Here is a 10,000-nt window from a genome sequence, read left to right as displayed (position 1 = left end):
GACTCTGTAGTCGAAGCTAGATGGTGGAAAACTCGGAAGATTCAAGAGCGTGGGCACGAGAGCAGGTTAAGTCGTTGCGCACATAAACGCAACATCCAGCTTCTGATCGAAAATGAGGATAGAGAAAGTAGGAGGGAACAGAAAAGGGGCTACTGTCAGTTGCCCCAGACACCTGAGTTTCAGTGAGGAAAAGAAGATGAGGTTTATCAGAGGAGAGGTGGTGTTCTACTTATTGAAAATTAGATCTTAGACCGCGAATGTTGCAGAAGTTAATGAAGAAAAAGTTGAGGGGAGTGTCAAGGCACTTAGGTTCGTTGACATTAGAATGGCAGTCCGACATGGGGACCTTTATGGTCCCCTCCCCGTATGGGGACTGCGAGGCTGGTGTAGGAGTCGCCATGATAATTTAAAAAATTTTGAGTGAAGGGTGTGTGTGTTATTGGATGCTTGTAGTTTTGTGTGGAGGAAGAGAGTTGTCTTTAGAGGGCAGGCTGTGACTGCCCTCTGTGTTGTGAGACACAAAGGGAAACGTTCAGTGAGGTGACAGCTGGGTTTAATGATAAGTTCACAGCACCCCCTGAACAGTACTTTAGACCTCACTGGGAGTAATTATCGTTTCGGCAGGCGCCTACTGCCTCCTCCTGCTACAACAACAACAACAACAACAACAACAACAACAACAACAACAACAACAACAACAACAACAACAACAACAACAACAACAACAACAACAACAACAACAACAACAACAACAACAACAACAACAACAACAACAACTGCTACTACTACTACTACTACTACTACTACTACTACTACTACTACTACTACTACTACTACTACTACTACTACTACTACTACTACTACTACTACTATTATCTGGTTACTGTGCTGAGACTTGGAGTATGGGAGTAGCAGACAAGAGGAGATTTAATGTAATGGAAATGATGTCTAATGATGTGTTCGATATGGAATTCCCTTACGCTCAGATATACAAGTTTTAAGTTTTCGGCTTGTAACGTCAATTTTCCTTGACTCATGGTCAAGGACATGAAAAACTGCAAAGATGTTTGTGCATAATGGAGTAGGAATAGCATATGTTTATCTTAACAAAGAACTAAATGCATTATTATCAGCAAAATTAGATGTGAAGTTTAAATTGGGGAAATGTTTCCTTAACAGGCCACTCATGCTATTCCAAATTTGTTAACTGGAGTGACTCTGAAAGGGCAAGGTTATATATTTAATCTCCGTATTAATGTCGTTTGCTTTCCTTTCTCTGCATTTAAAATTGTTACCTAGACTAGCACATGCTGACGGAATGCCCTATTTTCAGGCATCAGGGGTAGCGTAGTAGCGGCAGGAGGTAAGGCTGGGCCCAATACACTACATGGATGATGGCTATGGGGCACCTCACCTTGAGGCATAACCTGTGCCAGTCCTAGGGAGGCAGTGGAGGGCGATCAAAGAGAGCTCAACTACCTTGCCACAGTCAAGGGGTGTGAGGCCCCCCAGCATGTCCTGCATGTCGATGTCAGCGTTCATCGTCCCCACCTTGGCGTAGCTGTAGGAGTTATCGTCCCTCTCATCCCTCCGGCAGGGCACTTGCCATTCTCCCAGCAGGGAGTGTGTCTTTTGGAGAAGTGGCACCTCGGGGATGTGCTTCCACACCGACACCACTAATGCTGGGCCTACCCTCAGCGACCGTGTTACTTCCTCAAGGAGGCAGAGGCGTGCCTGGCAGTGCTTGGAGTGCCTGGCAGATGGGGGAGGGCTTGGCAAATATCCTCGTCCTGGTGGCTACTCGCAGCAGGAAGGAAGTTGTCTCTGCCGTGACGTGTTGGTGTTCGTCCTGGGTGGTGCAGGGTTTCTGCGTTCCTCCCTGGGCGGTGAGCTGAGCTAACGCTTGCTGGCGAGGATAGGGAAGATCGTGTTAGTGGATGTGTCCATGCGATCATCAGTGGTGGTGTTCGTGCGGGCGTCCCCTACGGCAGTGGTCGTCACTGTTTTGGTAACCGAAGTCCTCAAAGCTTCCTTTGCTCTTTTGGGGGATGGGAAAGGTCCTCGGCGATTCCTTTTGAGGGAATCAGGCCACCAAAGTCGCCTATCGCCGTGACATGATCTCGTATAAGAGCGCGCTGGGGAGGTCCTTCCACTATGGCTGCCAGGAAGCGAATTTCCCCTGTACGTGTTCTTTATCTGCTGGCAGGGTTTGTTTACCTTCCCGAGACGGAAAGCAAGGTGACGCAGCCTCGATCCTGATCCTGTGATATTGATATTACTCTTTTCTTCATGAATTTTCCTCTTTCTTTTTTCTATATTTTTTTGTTACCTTTTATTTTCTTCTTTGTCTGTGATCATCTATTTATCTGCTTATTTGTATCTGTAGATTTTAACTTTTCTTCTTCTTCTTATTATTAGTAGCAGTAGTATCTAGTGGGTGTGGGTGTGGCCAACTGTGGTGTGCCTGGGCTCCTAGGCCATAGTATGGTGGACCACGAGACTTTCCCTTTCTCTCGGTGGGAAATGGGGTGAAGACTGAATGGTGTGTGTGTGTGTGTGTGTGTGTGTGTGTGTGTGTGTGTGTGTGTGTGTGTGTGTGTGTGTGTGTGTGTGTGTGTGTGTGTGTGTGTGTGGTACCTTATCTGAACCCTCCGTGTGGGATTGCCTGCTGGCTTGCATGTAGATAGATAAACACTATTATCATTATTTTTATTATTATTATTATCATCATCATCATCATCATCATCATCATCATCATCATCATCATCATCATCATCATCATCATCATCATCATCATCATCATCATTATTTATTTATTTATTTATTCTTTTTCTTTTTCTTTTTTCTTTACTCTTTTTAATTATATATCTTTTCTTCTGTTTGTATCTCTACATTTTACCTGGCATTCTTCACCTAAATCTATTAACAGTGTTGTTCCTCAGGGTTCTGTCCTGTCACCCACTCTCTTCTTATCATTCATCAATGACTTTCTAAACCAAACTTCTTGTCTATCCACTCCTACGGTGATGATAAGACCCTGCACTTCTCCACGTCTTTTCCTAGACGTTCAATACTTCAGGAATTTAACATTTCACGCAGGGAAGCCACATAACGCCTGACTTCTGATCTTTCTAAAATTTCTGATTCGTGCAGAGCAAACTTGGTATTGTTCAATGCCTCAAAAACTCAATTCCTCCATCTATCAACTCGACACAGCCTTTCAGACAACTATCCCCTCTTCTTTAATGACGCTCAACTGTCCCCCTCTTCTACACTGAACATCCTCGGTCTGTCCTTTACATATAATCTGAACTAGAAACTTCACCTCTTATCTCTAGCTAAAACAGCTTCTATGAAGTTTTGAGACGTCTCCGCCAGTTTTTCTCACCCCTCCCAGCTGCTAACTCTGTACAAGGGCCTTATCCGTCCATGTATGGAGTATGCTTCACATGTTCACACTTCAACTCCTCTTCTCTGACTGTCTTCAGCCTCTCTCTCATCGCCGCAATGTTGCATCTTTATCTATCTTCTATCCCTATTTTCATGCTAACTACTCTTCTGATCTTGCTAACTGCATGTCTCCTCTCTTTTCGCGGCCTCGCTGCACAAGACTTTCTTCTTTCTCTCACCCCTATTCTGCCCACCTCTCTAGTGCAAGAGTATTCTCAATCATTAATCCCTTTCTATGATAAACTCTGGAACTTCCTGCCTGCTTCTTTATTTCCATCTTCCCATGGCTTGAATTCCTTCAAAAGGGAGGTTTCAAGACACTTATCCTTTGATTTTTTGCATACCCCTCTGGACACTTTTCTGAGACTGGCATCTCAGTGGGCCTTTTTTTTTTTTTTATTGGATTTTTGTTGCCCTTGGCCAGTGTCCCTCCTACATGAGAGAAAAAAAAAAAAAAAATTTTTTTCTTTCTCTCTTTGTCTTTAAGCACGGGTTGTATTCTTGAACACTTTGGGCATCATAAGGACGGTTTTCAAAGGCCACATAGATTATTATAATGTGTGTCAGCTCTGACAGTAAAAAAAGAAACATTGATATTGCTGGATCTTTAATAGTTAAGGTGTCTCTTGAACCATGAAAACATCATTGAAGACTCCAGTAACCTTCACTAAAGCCCGTTAGATTAAAAAACAGTTAGAGAATAGGGACCCATTTTCACTGTTGATGAGCTACAAAAGTCTTGAATGATTCAAGCAGTGACTTTGTATCATCCAGCTTTGTGTGTTGACCTTTGAATTTTAGAATACTGGTTTGTGGTGCTGCTTCTTTGTCCGCCACACGGAGGATATAATGATAATAATGCAACTTCAACCATTAAGCCTTTGAGTTTATTGGCATCTGGTGAGTCACAAACAAAACCATTAGCGTGGTACCCGCCACCTGGTGAATGCTGGCGTGCGTGTAGCTGAGTGACGGTTCACAAGGGCCCAGTAGGTTCTGTCTCACAGAGCAGCACTCCGAGGCAGTCACCACGAATACTCTTCATGAACGCGGTGGAGCGGATGCCAGGCGTGGATGTGAAGGGCTTGTCCCAGCATGTGTGTTCTACCTGGTGGGATTCATCACGGGGGCGTGGCACCGACTGGCCCGTTTGTGGACCGACCTGCCCTTCCCTGTTCACTGCCTTGCTACTGTGCAAAAGAATTAATACATAAAGGAAGAACAAACATCAGCGGACGTGTTGAACAATACGAGACTGTGATTGATTACACTGTCTAACATTAACTAAGAGAGATTAAATGTGTGTATATATATATATATATATATATATATATATATATATATATATATATATATATATATATATATATATATATATATATATATATATATATATATATAATAGTAAATATCAGTACAAATAATAATAATAGTAAGTATCAGTACAGCAACTAACACCGAGGCAATACAAGCAACATGAACGGCAGAAGGCGTGGCGGTGGATGGGAGGGCTGAATTCTCGCGGGCGTCGTGCTAAGCGGGAACACACTTGTCGATTAAGTACTTTTCATTTGGGTTTGGACAAAAGACTTTTCTACACTTCTCAGAGGATGAGTCCCATATCTCCTCGGGGCTACAACAAGTAAATCCGACACTTTTACTGCCACAGCGGTCTACAACGTCGAAGAGCATGCTGAATATACCAAACACTGCAGGACATTGAGAGAAAACTGTTTCCACACAAGTATACTCTTTAATCCCGTTGCAGGATGCACAGTGCTGGTTTCTATATCTGACATATCCTCTATATACAGGGGCGCTGTAAGACAGACATAAGATTCGATCGCGTTGCTTTGCCCCTTCATCTCCACAGGTTTTCACACTAGGTTCGCACCATGTGGTGTAGTTCTTTATATCTGTAGGAATCTCAAATCTAAAATTGCAAGGTTCGAAGGATCAAAGACCCAAGCTAGGTTCAATGATGCCCCACTGTCCCTCATGGAACCCAACACTATAGTCTTTGGCAATGTGAGATATGGGGACATTGAGGCATTCAACCTGAGCGTTCCACATCCTGAGAGAGGCGGTGTCCTCGCCGTTACAGAGGGCACAGTACTGGTTGACATAGGTGGTGGAAGTGGTGGTGCTTGTGACGGGAAATAGATTGAAATGGCCACTTTGTATTCCCTTCAGACATAACTCTTGCACCTCAGTATTGTCCCAGCCCTCCGGACATTTGTATTTCATGTACCGCGTTAATCCCCAACAGGGATCTAAATCAGCACACACATATTTACTGGCGCCCTTCATTTGTTCAGCCTCGTCGTAATACTGAGAGTCGCGGCAGCAGTCTCCGTGCGTCCTGCAGCTGGCGTCACAGGAACATTCCAGACGGGAATAGGCCTCAGATGTGCTGCGGGAGGAGCAGGAGTGTTGGGAAGGGCACACTGGCTCCTGGCGGTGTGGCTGAGGTAGACCCAAAACAAGACACAGCGCCGCCATGCCCGCCGCCACCAGGACGCTCCGGCACAGCATGTTAACCCGATGGACTTGACAGAGGCGACAAAATGTTTACAGGAGAGACTGGGAGCTGACCACTTCACGTGAAGCTTATTATCCACACTGACGTATCCTGCTGATTTCCTTTCATCCAGTATTAGGTTTCAGCTCGGGCGAGATTAAGGCCTGTAGAGTCGCTAGATTCGTTAAGCCAAATGCAACGCAAACTCTTTCATTATATGTCCTTAGATGAACCATACCTTAAGGGGGAATTGAATTCGGAAATACGAAAAAAAAAACAATGAAATTACTATTATATCAATCAATTGATGCAAATCTGTATAATAAATTTATCCGAGAACACTGGGAAAGTGCCATTTTGGTGTTAAAAGGCAACACAAAGCTCTGGGAGATGTTCATAAATGGACGGTAAGGAGACAGACCTCATGATACGTGTGACGCAACATTAGTCTCTAGACTCACCCTGCATAAAGCTTATTTTCGGTCGCTCATGTTCAGTTATTTAGGCCATTAGTGAGTCTTGGCAGCCCATCCTGCTAGGGGATCTTCTTGTGACCTGTTCCGCTTTGTACCGGTTCTTTGGTCGTCAACTCTTTGCTTTCATTACGAATTGAATGGGGAGTTTGGTAAACAAGTGAGTGTCACCAGGCGGCAGCACCAGACATGTCCCCTTCTCACACATATTAGCAACACCAAACATGCCTCCAGTGACATTCTATATATATAAGGATGCAATGAGCTTATATAATATACTTTTTACACAATTCTTTCTAAGTAGTAACACAGGTAGAATCGAACCGTATTCACGAAAAAAAAAAAAAAAACATTTAAGTTGATTTTCTAGTGAATTGGCATTTATATTTATTTGGTCATCTCGAGATTTCCAAAACAAGTACACTATTGATCGGAAGCGTATTATTGGAGACGACAATAAAAAATGGAGACAACTTGTTTGTGCCAATTATAGCTCCTTATTACATAGATCAACTTTCTAGTATATCGAAACAACAATTTTAATTGAAAATAGGCAACTCGAGTGCCCTGGCGAGAGTAATGCTGTATATCTAACTAAAACAAACATCTGACCTTAGTTAAGGTTAACAAACATGTAGTTAGACAAGCAGTTAATTCCTGCTGCAGCGTCCACGCCACTGCTCCATGAACCTGTGGCTTCCTGTATTCCCCTCCCGTTACGCCAGAGCAGTCCTGAGGGATGTTTGTTTTGGTGTTCGATTACTTTGCCATGCCGCTGGCTTCCTGAGAGGGATGCTAAAATCCCCAAGGAAATCACTGTATCCACATATCACGATGTTACTGAGTATGTCATGTCATACTGTATAGTACAGTCTTATATTTCTATCTTTTCATTGTACAAATCTAGAAATTTTAGACTTGTAATATGCCGTATTTAAAATAGTGATAACATTATTACTAAATAATCAAGAAAAAAAAAATCTGTTTCGACCAACTTCTCTCAGAATCATCCATACAAGATATTTAAAAGTCGATGCAGAATTTCGCAAGTATCATAACGATCAGTGCTCTGTGCACCTGTATGGACGTGGGATTTACTATAACAATAGTTTAGCTCATCTTACTGGAGGACATGCAGTAGCGACATATGGCGACATCTGGCGGATTAGTTACGAAAACTCGCCAATGTTACAAGTAGGGAATTTTTGTTAAACTATGAACAGAATCATGAAGACATCTTTCAAAAACTTCGGGAACCGTTACTGTAGCCTGGTTTAAGGGAAGAATCCTTATTAAACCCTCACTAGAACCATGAAGGCAGTCTTGAAAACCAAGTATATCCCACTGAAAGAGAATCCTCGTTAAACTCTCACTTGAACAATTAAAGCATTCAGCACGTTCACAAGAACCTATAAAAAGCGTTTAATGCTATTAAACTCTCACTAGAAACACGAAAACACCCTCGAAATCTCCGATAACTCCGATATATTTCCAGTATACTTTTTTTTTTCACGTAAACTAGCGAAGCTTGCTCCTCCTACGAGGGTGAAAGGATGGGCAATAATTACACAGCGGCTAGTGATTGGATGAAGGTGGCTGGTGATTGATTGACAGAATCCAAGAGAGGCTGGTTAGAAGGCAGTGAGAAATGGGTTATTTAACCGCACCTCATTATTTCATTCATATTTCCTTAATTACAGTCATAAGGTTCACGTGAAGCACCACAATGTCACCGTGAATAAATCAACCAGGACTGGATACAAGAATCAGCAGGAATATTGTGATGTACAAGGCAACAGAAGGTGGTGAAATACACCGCAAGAGAAACAGATGAGCGTCGGGGGCAGAGAAGTCACTGCGCTGTGCTTGGACCACTGCGGTCACCACTGTGAGGCTAATTGTTCGATTAAGGTCCGAATGATTAACTTTAATTTGTAGTATTATATACAGTGTAATTAATCATCATAATATTGTAAGGAACACAAAGTCACGTGAGTGTATCAGTAAATATGAAAACATGAACACATCTATCAAGAAAGAATAAGCCAAGAGCTCTTAGTGCCAATAAACGTCTGCGCCAAACTCATCCATGGAACGCAGGCCTCCCGACGAGGTTAGTGGTCTGACCTTGGCATTCCAACCCTACACACACACACACACACACACACACCGCGCGCTCGCGCGGCGTGCGTGCATATGTTTGTGTGTATGTGTGTGTGTGTGTGTGTGTGTGTGTGTAAGAATTGAACGCCAGCACTTGGAGGAAATATGTATGTATGGTGTAATGATAAAGATGGATGGTGGAGGTGGGTGGTGGTGTACTCGATTACGATTACAATTACATTAAAGTATCACGACAACAACTCGGTTTTTTACTTTAATTTGTCCTAGTCTGAGTATTTTACATGTACAAGTATGTATAAGCACATTTTTACTGACGCCCTTAACTTTTTTTTTTTCTACAGCATAGTGTGTGTGTGTGTGTGTGTGTGTGTGTGTGTGTGTGTGTGTGTGTTTCGTAGTATAGCATTGTAATACGGATAGTGCAAATCTTAAATGGCCGTCATTTACCAATGGCAGATCACGAAACCTATTAACCTGTTGTTGCCCCCACCCTCTGGCTAACAACCACCACAAAGGTTCAAGATTTCGGAATTGAGTTCAACGTTTCACCTTATGCGTTGGGAGTTTAGGGTGAATCTCGCTTGATACCTGGTGGTGGTGGTGGTGGTGTTGTCGGTGGTGGTGACAGTGATGCTATTGTTGTTATTGTTGTTGTACAGCCCTTTAAAAGAAGTAGAAATTTTATGTCTAAATGATCAAGAATGTTGTCTTGAGTTGCGAGAAACCCGAGAGAGAAAACTGAAGTACGGGAACTGAGGCGAGTGTTTTATTTTTTTTTATTCTCGAGGCGCCTGACCTATAGGACCCCTGGCGTCCATGTAGAGGCAATGGCAGCAGACAGGACAGTGCTCTTGCTGCAAGCCATGCTCTCTCTCTCTCTCTCTCTCTCTCTCTCTCTCTCTTTCTGTCTTTGTCTTTCTGCATCTCTCCTCCACGGATGGGTTGAGAGAGAGAGAGAGAGAGAGAGAGAGAGAGAGAGAGAGAGAGAGAGAGAGAAGGAGGAAGAAATTGCAGCGACTGCTTCCAAGGTCATGCTCCTCCAGGCTTCCTCTCCCCTCTCTCTCCTCCGTCGCATAGCGGACCAGTGTGCATCCTTGACAGGCGTACCCCGCCGCCTCCTAGGTCACAGACTGCTCACCTTCTCACCGACAACCTTCCTGGCCCGCCAAACCATTATCCCAGTGTTCGAGGCCGAGACTCGAACAAGACACTACTAGCAACGAAGGGGGTCGGGATCCGCCTGATGTAGTGCACTCAAACGAAGCGGCGCCGCAACCTAGGCACCGAGGCGATAATTGCCAACTCCGGCAGCAGTGCAGTGACGGTGCAGGCAGAAATGGCGTGCTGACCTTCAAGATACCAGTTTTTTCTGACGAATGTGCGAGGGAGTCGGTGGTTGTGTATTCTGAAAGCCAAACAAGTGATTTATCTG

The 10,000-nt window shown here is 43.7% G+C and overlaps 1 long non-coding RNA gene across 1 annotated transcript in view; it reads left to right on the top strand.

The window, feature by feature from the left end:
• The window catches only part of LOC135115231 (uncharacterized), a 113,463-nt gene extending 104,430 nt beyond the window's left edge, over positions 1 to 9,033 (top strand). Inside the window, exon 3 of the long non-coding RNA XR_010275917.1 lies at positions 8,145 to 9,033. This is a non-coding gene — a long non-coding RNA (uncharacterized LOC135115231). The remainder of the gene's footprint in view (positions 1 to 8,144) is intronic.
• The last annotated feature ends 967 nt before the right edge of the window (positions 9,034 to 10,000 follow it).

The sequence above is a fragment of the Scylla paramamosain genome, chromosome 29 (genome assembly GCF_035594125.1).
Source record: "Scylla paramamosain isolate STU-SP2022 chromosome 29, ASM3559412v1, whole genome shotgun sequence".
In the NCBI taxonomy this organism is placed as follows: domain Eukaryota; kingdom Metazoa; phylum Arthropoda; class Malacostraca; order Decapoda; family Portunidae; genus Scylla; species Scylla paramamosain.
Note: the sequence above shows the minus strand (reverse complement) of the source record. Positions and strands in the feature narration are given on the sequence as shown.